Source organism: Heterodontus francisci, chromosome 13, assembly GCF_036365525.1.
Source record: "Heterodontus francisci isolate sHetFra1 chromosome 13, sHetFra1.hap1, whole genome shotgun sequence".
NCBI classification, from domain to species: Eukaryota; Metazoa; Chordata; class Chondrichthyes; order Heterodontiformes; family Heterodontidae; genus Heterodontus; species Heterodontus francisci.
Genome location: NC_090383.1, coordinates 86,395,611 through 86,407,634, shown reverse-complemented (window position 1 = coordinate 86,407,634; position 12,024 = coordinate 86,395,611). Strand labels below are relative to the sequence as shown.

The window sequence follows — 12,024 nt, the reverse complement described above, 5'->3', positions numbered from 1 at the left end:
AATTCCTTCTCTCTCCAAAAAGCATTTCTAATGGCCTCTTGAATCTATTTATATCCTTTGCTTCAAACACCTTTCCTGGTAATTTGTTTTATAGGTCAATTGCCCTTTGAATAATATACTATATCTGGCTTCCATTTTACTCCTATCTTTTTCATTTTTAAGTTATATCCTATGGTATTTCAATATTTCACCACCATGAACAAGTTGCTTAGATTATCTTTGGGAATTCTCTTTCTAACCATGAAAATTTCAAGTGTATATCCTTCTATTTTACCCTACTGGAAAATAGGTGATACCCCAATTCATTTTTACACTCACTTCAATGCAAGAGTTAATGGTTACATTTTACAGGCTCACAGAATAAAATTGTTGCCAATGTTAAACTGTAATAAAGCAAGCTTCTAATGTTAAGTGCCATGGTGTTTAAAAATTAGTTTAACTTTTGGAAGAAAGGTGCAAGTACCATTTTTTGCAGTCTTTCCTAAACATTCTACAAAATGCATATTGTAGCTTAAAAACATTGCTGATTGAGCAGCCAACTACAGCAGTGTAACTGAGAAAACGTAATTGTCTTTTTTATCATTCGGGTTGGAATTTATCACTATAGATATGTAGGTAAGGGCAAAATTTTGGGGAGATGACTTTTGACGTGCTCTAAATTGTAGAACTACAGTAAACAATGGAATTAAACTGAGAGCAGGAAGATGCAGTCAATGCGTGCTCCCAGTAAATAACTTCCACAGTACAATTTGGCACAGAAGTCAGACAGTCACACTTTACAGACACATACATCTTCACAAGGGAGCTACTTAATCTCTCTAATGTCTGTCTTGTCAGAACTACTGACGTATTAATAATCTACAACACTGAGAATGTGGTCATGTTAAAATGTACAGACTACAGTAAAAAACATTTTTGCGAATCCCGCTAAAGAAGAAATCTGTCAAAGTGCTTTTACTCAGTAGACCTTACACAAAGCTATATCCCTTTCACTTCAAACTGAGAGAACGGTAGGCCTATAATAACTAGCAGAAATGTCGGAAAGAGAAATATATTTTTCTATTTTAAAAAAAGAGGCAGTCAAGCTAGAGGTAGATTTTTATTGTTGCCCATCTGGCCCAGCATATCCCATTAAAAAGTATGGGCTAAATTTCACTCCCATTGGCAATTTAGGAGCAAGGTGAGGATTCACTCAACTATGTGAGTCTAACACTAAAGGGCTCAAGTAACTACAGAAGGGTCTCACTATTTATGTGGCAGTGATAAAATTGGTGCCTAGTGGTTTAACACTGCCAGGGTGGAGGGACATTCAGTGGTACTGCAGTTTTTAAAACACTACAGTTAATTTAAAAGTCAAACATATTTTTGGTGAGGTGCAGTAGAACAGTGCAGCAATGATTAAGGACGAAGCAGCATTAGGGAAGAGGGGGAAGGTCAGCAGCAAGAAAGGCCCCCAGAATTAATGATGCCTCAGTGGATGTGCTTCTAGTAGAAATAATGTCCAAACGAGAATTATCCCTGACGACTGAGAACAGGAAGCCCCATAAGAAGCTAGTTCAGACTTTATGCAGGGATGTGGTAGAGACAGTGAGGTTAATTTTAACCCCCACCCCCCCACCCCCCCCCCCCCGCCCCCCACCCCCTCCAAAACAGGTGGTTTGGAGTCAGGTGAAATGTAATTTTTAAAAAATCTCAAACTTGACCCCAAACCGCCTTCAACCCACCCACTTCTGGGTTTAACTGAGGCTGGACAGGGAGCGGACAGCCAACCCACTCCCAAGAGATAGCTTAGTCATTTAAAAATTATAATGAGCCTGGAAGTCTCAATTTTCCTGTCTTATAGGTTTAATGGGAAACCTGGCAGCTCAAGGGAGGTGAGAAAAGCTTCAGAGAAAAGGTAAAGTGGCCTTACAGTACTGCTGTGGGTCAGAAGGAGCAGGAGTACTTCCCACCTGCCATTCACCCCACTGGCTCCCAAGCTACCTTCTTCCCTGCCATCAAACCTCATTGGAGGGACATGTGAGGGAAGGGGCATCTTCCTCCTGAAGTAGGGATAGTAGCTGTCTATCTTCTTCATCATCATCCCTTTGAGTTTCATGTAATACATTTTGCAGCATGGCATTACTATTTAGGTCTCAAGAAACTACAGTGATTCTGGAGACTCTTGCTGTGCCATACTGCACAGCTCCAACAGATTAATACAGACACCTGAAATAAAACTGCTCTATTATAATTCTTGTATTCCTATGGACGTCATATTTATTGTCCCCTTCTGTTTGCAGATGCTTTATTGGACTCATAAGCCATGACTGTAGGGGATATCCATAATCACCAATCATCCTAATACATCAGGCGCAACCTCAGCACCGGGAAGTGGAAGAGGGGACCACGAACAGGCGCCAGTGTGGAGAAAAAGGTACCCTATTGCATGGCTGTACAAGCAGAAGATGAGTTACTTCCAGTTGTCAGAGCGGCAGTGTCACCAAAGACTGCACCTCTCCCTGCTGGCCTTCACTATGCCTGCCTCGCTGACCTCTTGGCCTTGTCCCACTGACAAGGCTGCACTGGCTAGAGGTCTTGAGTGAATTGCTGAAACAGCTCTTGAGTGAATGGCTGAAGCAAGTCTGAATGAGATCTTCAACTGCATTCCGGTGCTTTATGGACCAGGGCACTAACAATCTACAAACTAGTTCTAAAGCCAAACTAGCAGTTATATTTAGCTGGTTAGTATTAAAGTTATTTCCACATGGAAGCATTAGAAACTCAGCCAATTACATTGGTACATCAGTGGTTGGCTAGACCTAATTTTTTATTCTGGCGGAATGCCAATGCCTGGCATCGTTTTCCACTGTTATGTAAAATGCTGTTCTTGTTGATCTGAAAGAGCCCAGCTAAAGGCTTGTCTAACTCACTTTGGTATCCTGAGAGGAACAGGGATGAGCTTTACTCTTACATTTCTCTGAAAATAATCAAATCATATCTGGCATGCAGTGATCCAAGAACAGCTATCCTCTTTCTCTGATTTATGATCATCTGTATAAAATATATTTCTGTAGGCAGTATATTCTTTTAATTGTACTACTTGTTGGAGAGAAAGCATTTTCTATGTGAGACCAAGATCCAAGTTCAATTCAAACCAAATGGAGTTAATTTTCCCCATTCCCTCTTCTCCATTGTCAACAGGTCTCCAACTGTGCTTTGACTTTAGGCCTCTGGCCTTGAGCCATCCACCAACATCCTGAGCTGTGCTTTGGCCTCCCTCTTTGTCCTTACTTCATGTCTTCCGCATCCAATGGCTCCCTGTCTGCTTGAACCAGCTTTCTTCTCTATGGTCCCTTCCTTCCACATCAGTTCTCCATCTCCTTAGCTTTCCATTTCTGCCCAAACCTGAATGAATCTGAAACTCCCTTGAAGATCTGCATCAGCTTAAAGGACAAATAGCAGTTTGGAATGTTGACTGCAGAGATTACCTGCACAGCAAAAGATGTGCTGGAAATAGTCTTGGAAGAACCAGGACTCACTGCTTTGATGAGGAGACCATCGAAAAGTTGCTGCAGCAAGCTCAGGAGGGACCTCCTCTTTTTCAGAATTAAGCATCAGATGAACAAGCTGGTGGGGCAACAATCTAAGCAGGAAGTGGCAAATTCTATTAATGCAGGCGACACCGTGCAGGGGACTTGGCTCCAGAGATAAGAAATTCAATGTTCGCACCAGGCTGGTCAAGGTAGGAGACTGTAACATTGCTATTTATGCATTGTACCATTTGCTACTATCATAAACTGTTCCTTCCTATCTGTGTACTCCTTCATTTTGTTTAAACAGAGATAATGGTATGTCTATTAATGTATTTTTGGGTGTCAGTATGGGCCGGGTTTGACTTCAAGGACTATCAGTAAATTTCATACTTATCTCTGGAGCAGGAGATGTCAGTATGCTTCACTGTCATCTATCACATTTGTCTGCCAACTGGACTTAGGAGGGTATGGTTGTTCCACCATTATAGGAGTACATGAATAACTTTAAATAACCTCAGTTATTGTGAATAGCAATGACTATATCCATGTTTAACATTCATTTTGAAATGTTTAATAAGTGCAGTCTTCATTCAGAAGCTCTTATATCATGATCACATTGCTAAGTATTTCAATACTACAGCCCTGAATTTTACCCAACCTTCCTGATAAGAGTGGGCTAGCAATTAAAACAGCGAAATCGACCCTGTTCCTGCCAGAAACCTGTCAATTGTTATTTTAAATCTGGTGGCAAATGCACCTGCTGGAAATGGGCAGGTTGCTCATTAATAAATGCAAATTGGAATCCTGTGATGTAATTAAAACTCCAACCCAATTTTAACTAAGTGTGTCAGAGTCCCACCTGTGGCAAACACGCTAAGTAAAGCAAAGCTGCAGGAACTCAGATCATTGGGAATTGTGCGCTCTCGAGCTTAGTGGATTTCCTAGGTATTTTTGAGATTGCAAATTGCTTCTTTCGGATTTTTTTTTCTAGCCAACCCTGATTAAGAACAGCTTATTGTGGGTGCCATTTTTGCTACATTGGTTTGGATTGGAGGAACAGTTGAAGAGGAGCAGCAACTTCAGCAGCAACCTCAATAACCAGATGGGTCTGTTAAAACATGGCAGGAGTTGGGGTGGGTTGAGGGGGGAGTACTTGTAGAAGGCCTTACTCAGCCTACAGGGTTTATAAGCCAAGAATCATTTTCCTGGATATCTCTGAGGAGCACTAAGTCAGGAGGCTACCCTTTACCAGGCAGACGGTCGGTGATATGTTCAGTCTTTGCTGCTCTGTTGTACTTTCCAGCAGGAGTTACTAGAAAGTGATCAGAAGCAGGAACCCCACTGTTTCCCTCTCTCTGACTCAGAAGAAATTCAGCACCTCAGCTGCTGCCTTGTTTGAGGCAGGAATCAAACCTGGGCTCCAAGCATTTAGAACCTTCGATAGGGCTCAGTGTTATACTAGGTCATTTCTTTACAAGATCACAGAGGCTATTCAGCCCATTTAATTTATTTATCCAGAAAACCCAAAAGATCACAAATTACATACAGTACTAAACCTTTGGAGGAGCAAACAATGACACATTAATGATACAAAAGAGTACTGTTAATGGAGCTCGACATGGGCTCAATTTGGATAACAAACATGTTGAAGTTAAAATGTGTTTCCTCAATGCCTTCAAGTTCAACGATTTACCATGTTTAAGAGTTTGTACTTTTATAATCCTGGGAAAAGCATTCTTAGTTTGAACAAAACATAAGCACGGTCAGCCCGTGAAAAAAGATAAGATTCAACATTTACCAAAATAAGTTTACTTTTCTCTTGCAAATAATTTTTAAATGGGTAAAATTGTGAAAGCAACATCTCAAGAACAAAAGCAAGCAAGTTGTGAAGTGATTTAACTGATCTGGCCGGTAGTTGGTTTCTCCACTTGAGAACAGTTTGGGCAACCCGCAGACGTTGTTAACTGCTGAGATGTGAAACTAAACAGGTTCTGTGAAAAGAGAGGCAGATAAGATAACGATGATTGAGGTGGTGAAAATATGAGGAAAGTGGCATAACAGCATCGCCCGCAAGCAGGTCATGAAGAAAGCCCCTTGGGTAAGCTCTTGATAGAACACATTATACTTCCCAAGAAAGAAAAACAAGGAATAGTTTTCAGGTCAATGAAGAAAGGAGAATAACTCAGAGAAGATGTTGACTTGCTGATTTTTATCTCAGCAGTATGTAATATTGATTTTGAAGAGAGAAATTTTAATTTCTGTAAAGTAGGTACAGTTGCTGATGCAGGGGGCAGTACATTGGAGCTCCACTGACATTTGGCAGGGAGTATTTTCCCAAAGGAAATCTTCTGCAACAAGGCAGCAGCAGGCCATGGCATATTTAATTACCAGGCCTTATTTAGGTATCGTCAGTCCGCTCCCAACCAGAATGGGTGGCAAAGAGGGTGCAGACCAATTGCTGGCAGCGAAGATCGGTCGGCTTTTGCCCGTCTGTTGGTTTCCAGATAAGTGAGTGTCTTATGGAAGGCAAGATGGAGTCTGGGCAGGGAAGGCCTGAAGGAGGCTTTATTGTGGAACCTGTCAGAGGAAATACCTGGAGGGCCGCCGTCCTTCCCACCAGCTGGCGACCTGATTCAGCCTGGCAGGAAAACCATAGTGGCTTTTTCTAAAAAAAATTACGCATGGGATGTGAGTGTCGCTGGCAAAGGCAGCATTTATTGCCCATCCCTACTTGCCCTTGAGAAGGTGATGGTGAGCTGCCTTCCTGAACTGCTGCAGTCCATCTTGTTCAGGTGCATCCACAGTGCTGTTAGGGAGGGAGTTCCATGATTTTGGCCCAGCGACAATGAAGGAACGGCAATATAGTTCCAAGTCAGAATGATGTGTGACTTGGGGAGGAAATTGGTGGTGTTCCCATGCACCTGCTGCCCTTGTCCTTCTAGGTGATAGCGGTTGCGGGTTTGGAAGGTGCTGTTGAAGGAGGCTTGGCGAGTTGCTGCAGTGCACCTTGTGTATGGTACACACTGCTGTCACTGTGCACTGGTGGTGGACAGAGTGAATGTTTATGGTGGTGGATGGGGTGCTAATCAAGCAGGCTGCTTTGTCCTGGATGGTGTGAAGCTTGAGGGTTGTTGGAGCTGCGTTCATCCACACAAGTGAAGATTATTCCATCACACTCCTGCCTTGTGCCTTGTAGATGGTAGACAGGCTTTGGGGAGTCAGGAGATGAGGTACCTGCCGCAGAATTCCCAGCCTCTCAGCTGCTCTTGCAGCCACAGTATTTCTATGGTTGGTCCAGTTAAGTTTCTGGTCAATGGTGACCCCCAGAATATTTATGGTGGGGGATTCAGTGATGGTAATGCCGCAGAATGTCAAGGGGAGATGGTTAGACTCTCTCTCTCTTGTTGGAGATGGTCCTTGCCTGGCACTTGTGTGTCACGAATGTTACTTGCCACTTATCAGCCCAAGCCTGAATGTTGTCCAGGACTAGCTGCATCTAGACACCGACTGCTTCAGTATGGTACTGAACACTGTGCAATCATCAGCAAACATCCCCACTTCTGACCTTATGATGAAGGGAAGGTCATTGATGAAGTCACTGAAGACGATTGGGCCTAGAACACTACCCTGAGGAAGTTCTGCAGCGATATCCTGGGGCCGAGATGTTTGGGCTCCAATAACCACAACCATCTTCCTTTGTGCTAGGTATGACTCTAACCAGTGGGGAGTTTTTCCCTGATTCCCATTGACCAATTTTGCTAGGGCTCCTTGATGCTATACTCAGTCAAATGCTGCCTTGATATGAAGGGCAATCACTCTCACCTCAACTCTTGAATTCAGCTCTTTTGTCTATGTTTGGACCAAGGCTATAATGAGGTCAGGAGCCGAGTGGTCCTGGCAGAACCCAAACTGAGCATTGGTGAGCAGGCTATTGCTATGTAAGTGTCGCTTGATAGCACTGTCGACGACCTCTTCCATCACTTGACTGATAATCAAGAGTAAGTTGATGGCTGGTGATTGGCCAGATTGGATTTGTCCTGCTTTTTGTGGACAGGATATACATGGGCAATTTTCCACATTGCCGGGTAGATGCCAGTGTTGTAGCTGTACTGGAACAGCTTGGCTGGGGGCGTGGTTAGTTCTGGAGCACAAGTCTTCAGTACTGCAGCCGGAATGTTGTCAGGGCCCAGACCTTTTGCTGTATCCAGTGCTTTCAACCGTATCTTGATATCATGTGGAGTGAATCGAATTGGCTGCAGACTGGCATCTGTGATCCTGTGGACCTCAGGAGGAGGCCGAGATGGATCATCTACTCGGCACTTCTGGCTGAAGATGGTTGAAAATGCTTCAGCCTTGTCTTTTGCACTGACGTGCTGTGCTCCTCCATCATTGAGGACGGGGATATTTTTGGAGCCTCCTCCTCCAGTTAGTTGTTTCTCCACTCAGTTCCTCGTTAAAAGATCATCGGAGTCCAAATGACACAATAGGACCTCGATTTGCATAAATTCATGAGGATCCCACCTGATTTCGGAGTGTACCTCATTTGCCTGCAGAACTCACAGGTTAACCTCGGACATGGCAGGAAAGGGTCAAGTTCTGAGCGATTAAATAGCCTGCTTATTTTTAACTGCCCATTAGCCTGGTTTTCAGCAATCGCATTAACCCCATAGATTCATTTCTGCAACCCATCCACACAGTCAGGCCTCAGTCTGAGACATGGCATTAGGAGAGTTGTTAACTTTTTAAATATTGAGCAGTCTATTGTCCCCAAATCTATTAAGTGTACATATTTGTCGTAAAATGAATATAGTTTTCAAAAACAAATTCTTCATCCATTAATTTTCTTTTAAGTTTCTTTGTTAATTGTACACTGATGGTCATTTTCTTTCAAGTATTTCATTTTACAATCCTTTCCCAAATATCAATTTTGTCAACATAGACAGCCAACCTGTTTTGTGTTTTAGCTTCTATTATGGCTGAGAACAAAAAAAGATCATTGTTGCTATAAAATGCACATTGGGTATAAGTTTTCAACTAATTAACTTTTTGTTAAAGTTATAGTGATAACACAAGTGCTGCTAATTCTCTTGTATAAATTGAATCATACATCAAATCCATGAAATACAATGGCAATGGTCACTAATACAAACCTCTTCTGTTTATTATCCTAAATGAAATGAGCTTTGACAATCTCAATCCAATTTCTAATTTCATACAATTGGCACTAAATTCTCAGAGTCGTTCAGAAAGGTTCCAGGATGGCTGGTGCATAAGGGCTGCCCTTATGACATTCAGACTAAAGCAAATGGTTGGGGAAGAGTAAAGGGAACCTTACTCTGCATCTAACCATGCCATACCTGAGCTGGGAGTGTCTCACACTAACACCAGTGTCTATTCCGTTCCCTTGAGCACAAAGAGCTGGGGGAAAAACCTGACCGTAACTACAGGCAGCAGTTTAAATTTAAAATAGCCTGAGCCAGTAGCACTGTACTATATGGCTGCATTAGCAGTGTCCTGATCAAAACAGTGCTTTGTGCATGTAATCTTTCATGCATGCACACAGCCCTGCTCACTGGTTTTAGAAAGCTGATAGAATTTTTAACTTTTGTGAAGAGTCAGTTGGCCTGTCAGACCTTTATTGTTAACATTTGAAATATTAAGGGGGCCCAGCAAACTGCTCGGGATGTATGTAAACTTTAACAATAAATAGCATTAGAACAGTTGCAATTATATTGCAGCCAATGTGAAACACAAGTGATGTGACCTCCTGGAGAAGTTCTCATACATTTGCCTAACTACCTTCATCTCAGCCAAATCAAACCAATGTATGTACTTTAAGGCTATATTGCAGCATTACAAAAGCAATATTACAACCGCCTCAAAAAAGCACAGAATAAAACTGAAACAGCATATCGATATCTAGCAATATAAAAAATCTTTTGACTGCACATATTTCCCATCTGAACCACTTGGACTTCATATTGTCAATTTTTTGTCATACCTTGTGTGTCAACTTTTTCCAGTATAAATGGCTATGTCCACATTTATTACAGGTTTTGTCTAGATAAATTTGACAACCTGAATGAAGATTCGGGCTCATGAGTTGCACATTCTAGCCACATAGTTCCTACAATGCTTGCAGTATGCTCTCTGAAAATGTTTTTCAGCTGTTAATTTTTTCTCAGTAGCTAAAATTTGTAGGATTCAAAATAATGATTCAAGCAAAATAAATATATATATATTCCACAATAACATAATTAAACTTATCCATGGAATTGTCTTTTAATTCTTTGAAGGTGCTCATTAAAGAATTTTACTGGAAGGATTCAGTCTCTCCCAAAAGTCTTGATATTTTTGCCCTGAGCTGAATTTGGATTGTGCAATCTGAGCATGTGTAGACTGCCTAGTTTCCCACAATGCATTAGTACCATTCAGTCAGCTGTACAAAAAAATAATGGACCGGATGTTGTGGTTAGCGGCGAAAAAGTTGCCCACAAAGATTTCGTGGGCTCTCGGGTGTTGATTTCTTCTATTCTGACGTGACTTTGAATCTGGTGCCATCTATAGGGGACCTGTAGCATTCAGCAAAATGACATCATCAAGCAGGATGATCAGCCAATCAGATTGAAGAATTCTCACAAACAGCAAAGCAGGAAGTAAAAAGCTGATTATAATTCACGTTTTAATCATTTTAAAGAAAATAAATGCTGGGACATACACATGGGATTAAGGCAGAAGCTGAAATATAAACAAACTCTTAAAAAAAATTCTATTATTCTAAAAATTGTGGAATTTTTAAATGTTATTCTGAGGGAATGACACTCCATATTTTTTTAATTAGTTTTTCAGGAACAGAGAGGTTGTTCAGTAATTGTGACTCGTTATGCCATTTAAAAACTCAATTATACATCATTCAACAAGGTTTAACATTTTCAATGGCTTTAAAGCATGAATAGTATGTAAAAAGTTGAAGGTCATGTCAATTCAATGATTCTTTGTTGATTGCACTTGCAAAAACATGCTACAGAACACCCTGTGAAGGAACAGGATATCACTGACAGCAACCTCTGCATTTCCATATTTAATTATGCATGTGCAAATGCCAGATGTTGCTGTTAGTTCAACACAATAATGACAAATAGCACTGACAGTTTCACCATCACTACAATGGCAAATTCCAGGCCATTCTTTCCTTAGCTTCAAGCAGATTCGGCTCAAAAGTTTTTCACAATTATTTGAAGAAAAGCTGGACGATGAACTTCAAAAACTTTACTGAGGGTAAAATGCATGCTTAAAATGAATGCTTAAAAAAATCAAAGAGTGCGCCTGCAAGAGAGATTGCAAAAGAGAATTGCAGTGTTCCGATAACAACTTCTGTGGCTTTTGATTGGTATTCTGTATGTTTAGAAAATGAGAATAGAGAAGGCAAGAGAGAGAAAGTGAGAAAGAGAGAGAGTTTGGGGTGTCCTAAAAATTAGATAAGGCTCTATCTAAAAGCAAGTTCATTCATGTGTCCTCTATGGCCCCTCTATCTGCTTTAAGCCTTCCATTTATTTGCTATTGCATATATATTTTCCCATTTAAATTTACTCCTTTCCATTTACACTTACGTCAAACTACAGGTCTCAGTCCCATTCTCCGTTCTACCTCAACCAACTGTTGCGACCAGGTGAGAGAGGGGTTCCCGCTCAGCCTTTTCCTGGTTTGACCGTAACAGGGTTTAATTTTTAAAACACCATGTTTTTAGCTTCCCTTCAGTGAATCCTTGTTCACTGCTCTCCAATTGTAATGGCAAAGAAATCAAAAGGTTTTCTTAGATTTAAACAAGAAAGGTACAAGTTTATTAACCTTAAAACTCTAATTCGGTTAAAACTACTAAAAATACGCAATGCAAACATGCTAGCTTGCATACGCGATAAACACACATGCAGATAGAGACAGAAAAGGAGAAAGAGTCAAGGGGAAAGGTTTGAAGCAATAGCTGTAGTTCATTTACTGTCTTTTGAGTTTGATGTAAAATCTTTGATTGCAGTTGGATCTTGCTGTCTCATTGGGGCCCAGTACACTTTCAAACTTGTTTCGATGGTTTTCTGTCTTCTTGAAACCCAGTTGCAGTTTCTTCTTTTCATGAGAGAGAGAGAGCGAGACAGAGAGATGCTGTCTTCCTTCAAGTTCAGTTGCAGTCTGACCTCAAACTGTTCTGTGAACACAATTCAAATAAAGCCTGGGCCAGCAGGCCAGTCATGTGACTAGCTCTTTTTTTCGTGACAACCTGCCTGGCAAGTTTTGTGGATTCTTTCAATCTTAGTAGACATTCTCAGTAGGGGGCTGGAATGCTGACCTTCACACACTCAATGTCTTTTGATCAAAATCCATTTGGTTAATTGAACCAGGGAGCAGTTCCATTGTCTTCTCCAGGCAACTGTCTCCCAGAATGCAAATAAACAGCATGTTTTCGGCCACTGCTGTGATCTCTTTAAACAAGTCATCTTTTCAGTCCAGCAACAGT

General features: G+C 41.3%; 1 long non-coding RNA gene across 10 annotated transcripts in view; it reads left to right on the top strand.

Moving 5' to 3' along the window:
* Positions 1-12,024, top strand: part of LOC137376478 (uncharacterized) — a 193,514-nt gene that overhangs the window by 22,075 nt on the left and 159,415 nt on the right. For all 10 annotated transcript variants that reach the window (XR_010976235.1, XR_010976229.1, XR_010976232.1 and 7 more), the window contains exon 2: positions 2,283-3,724. This is a non-coding gene — a long non-coding RNA (uncharacterized lncRNA). The remainder of the gene's footprint in view (positions 1-2,282; positions 3,725-12,024) is intronic.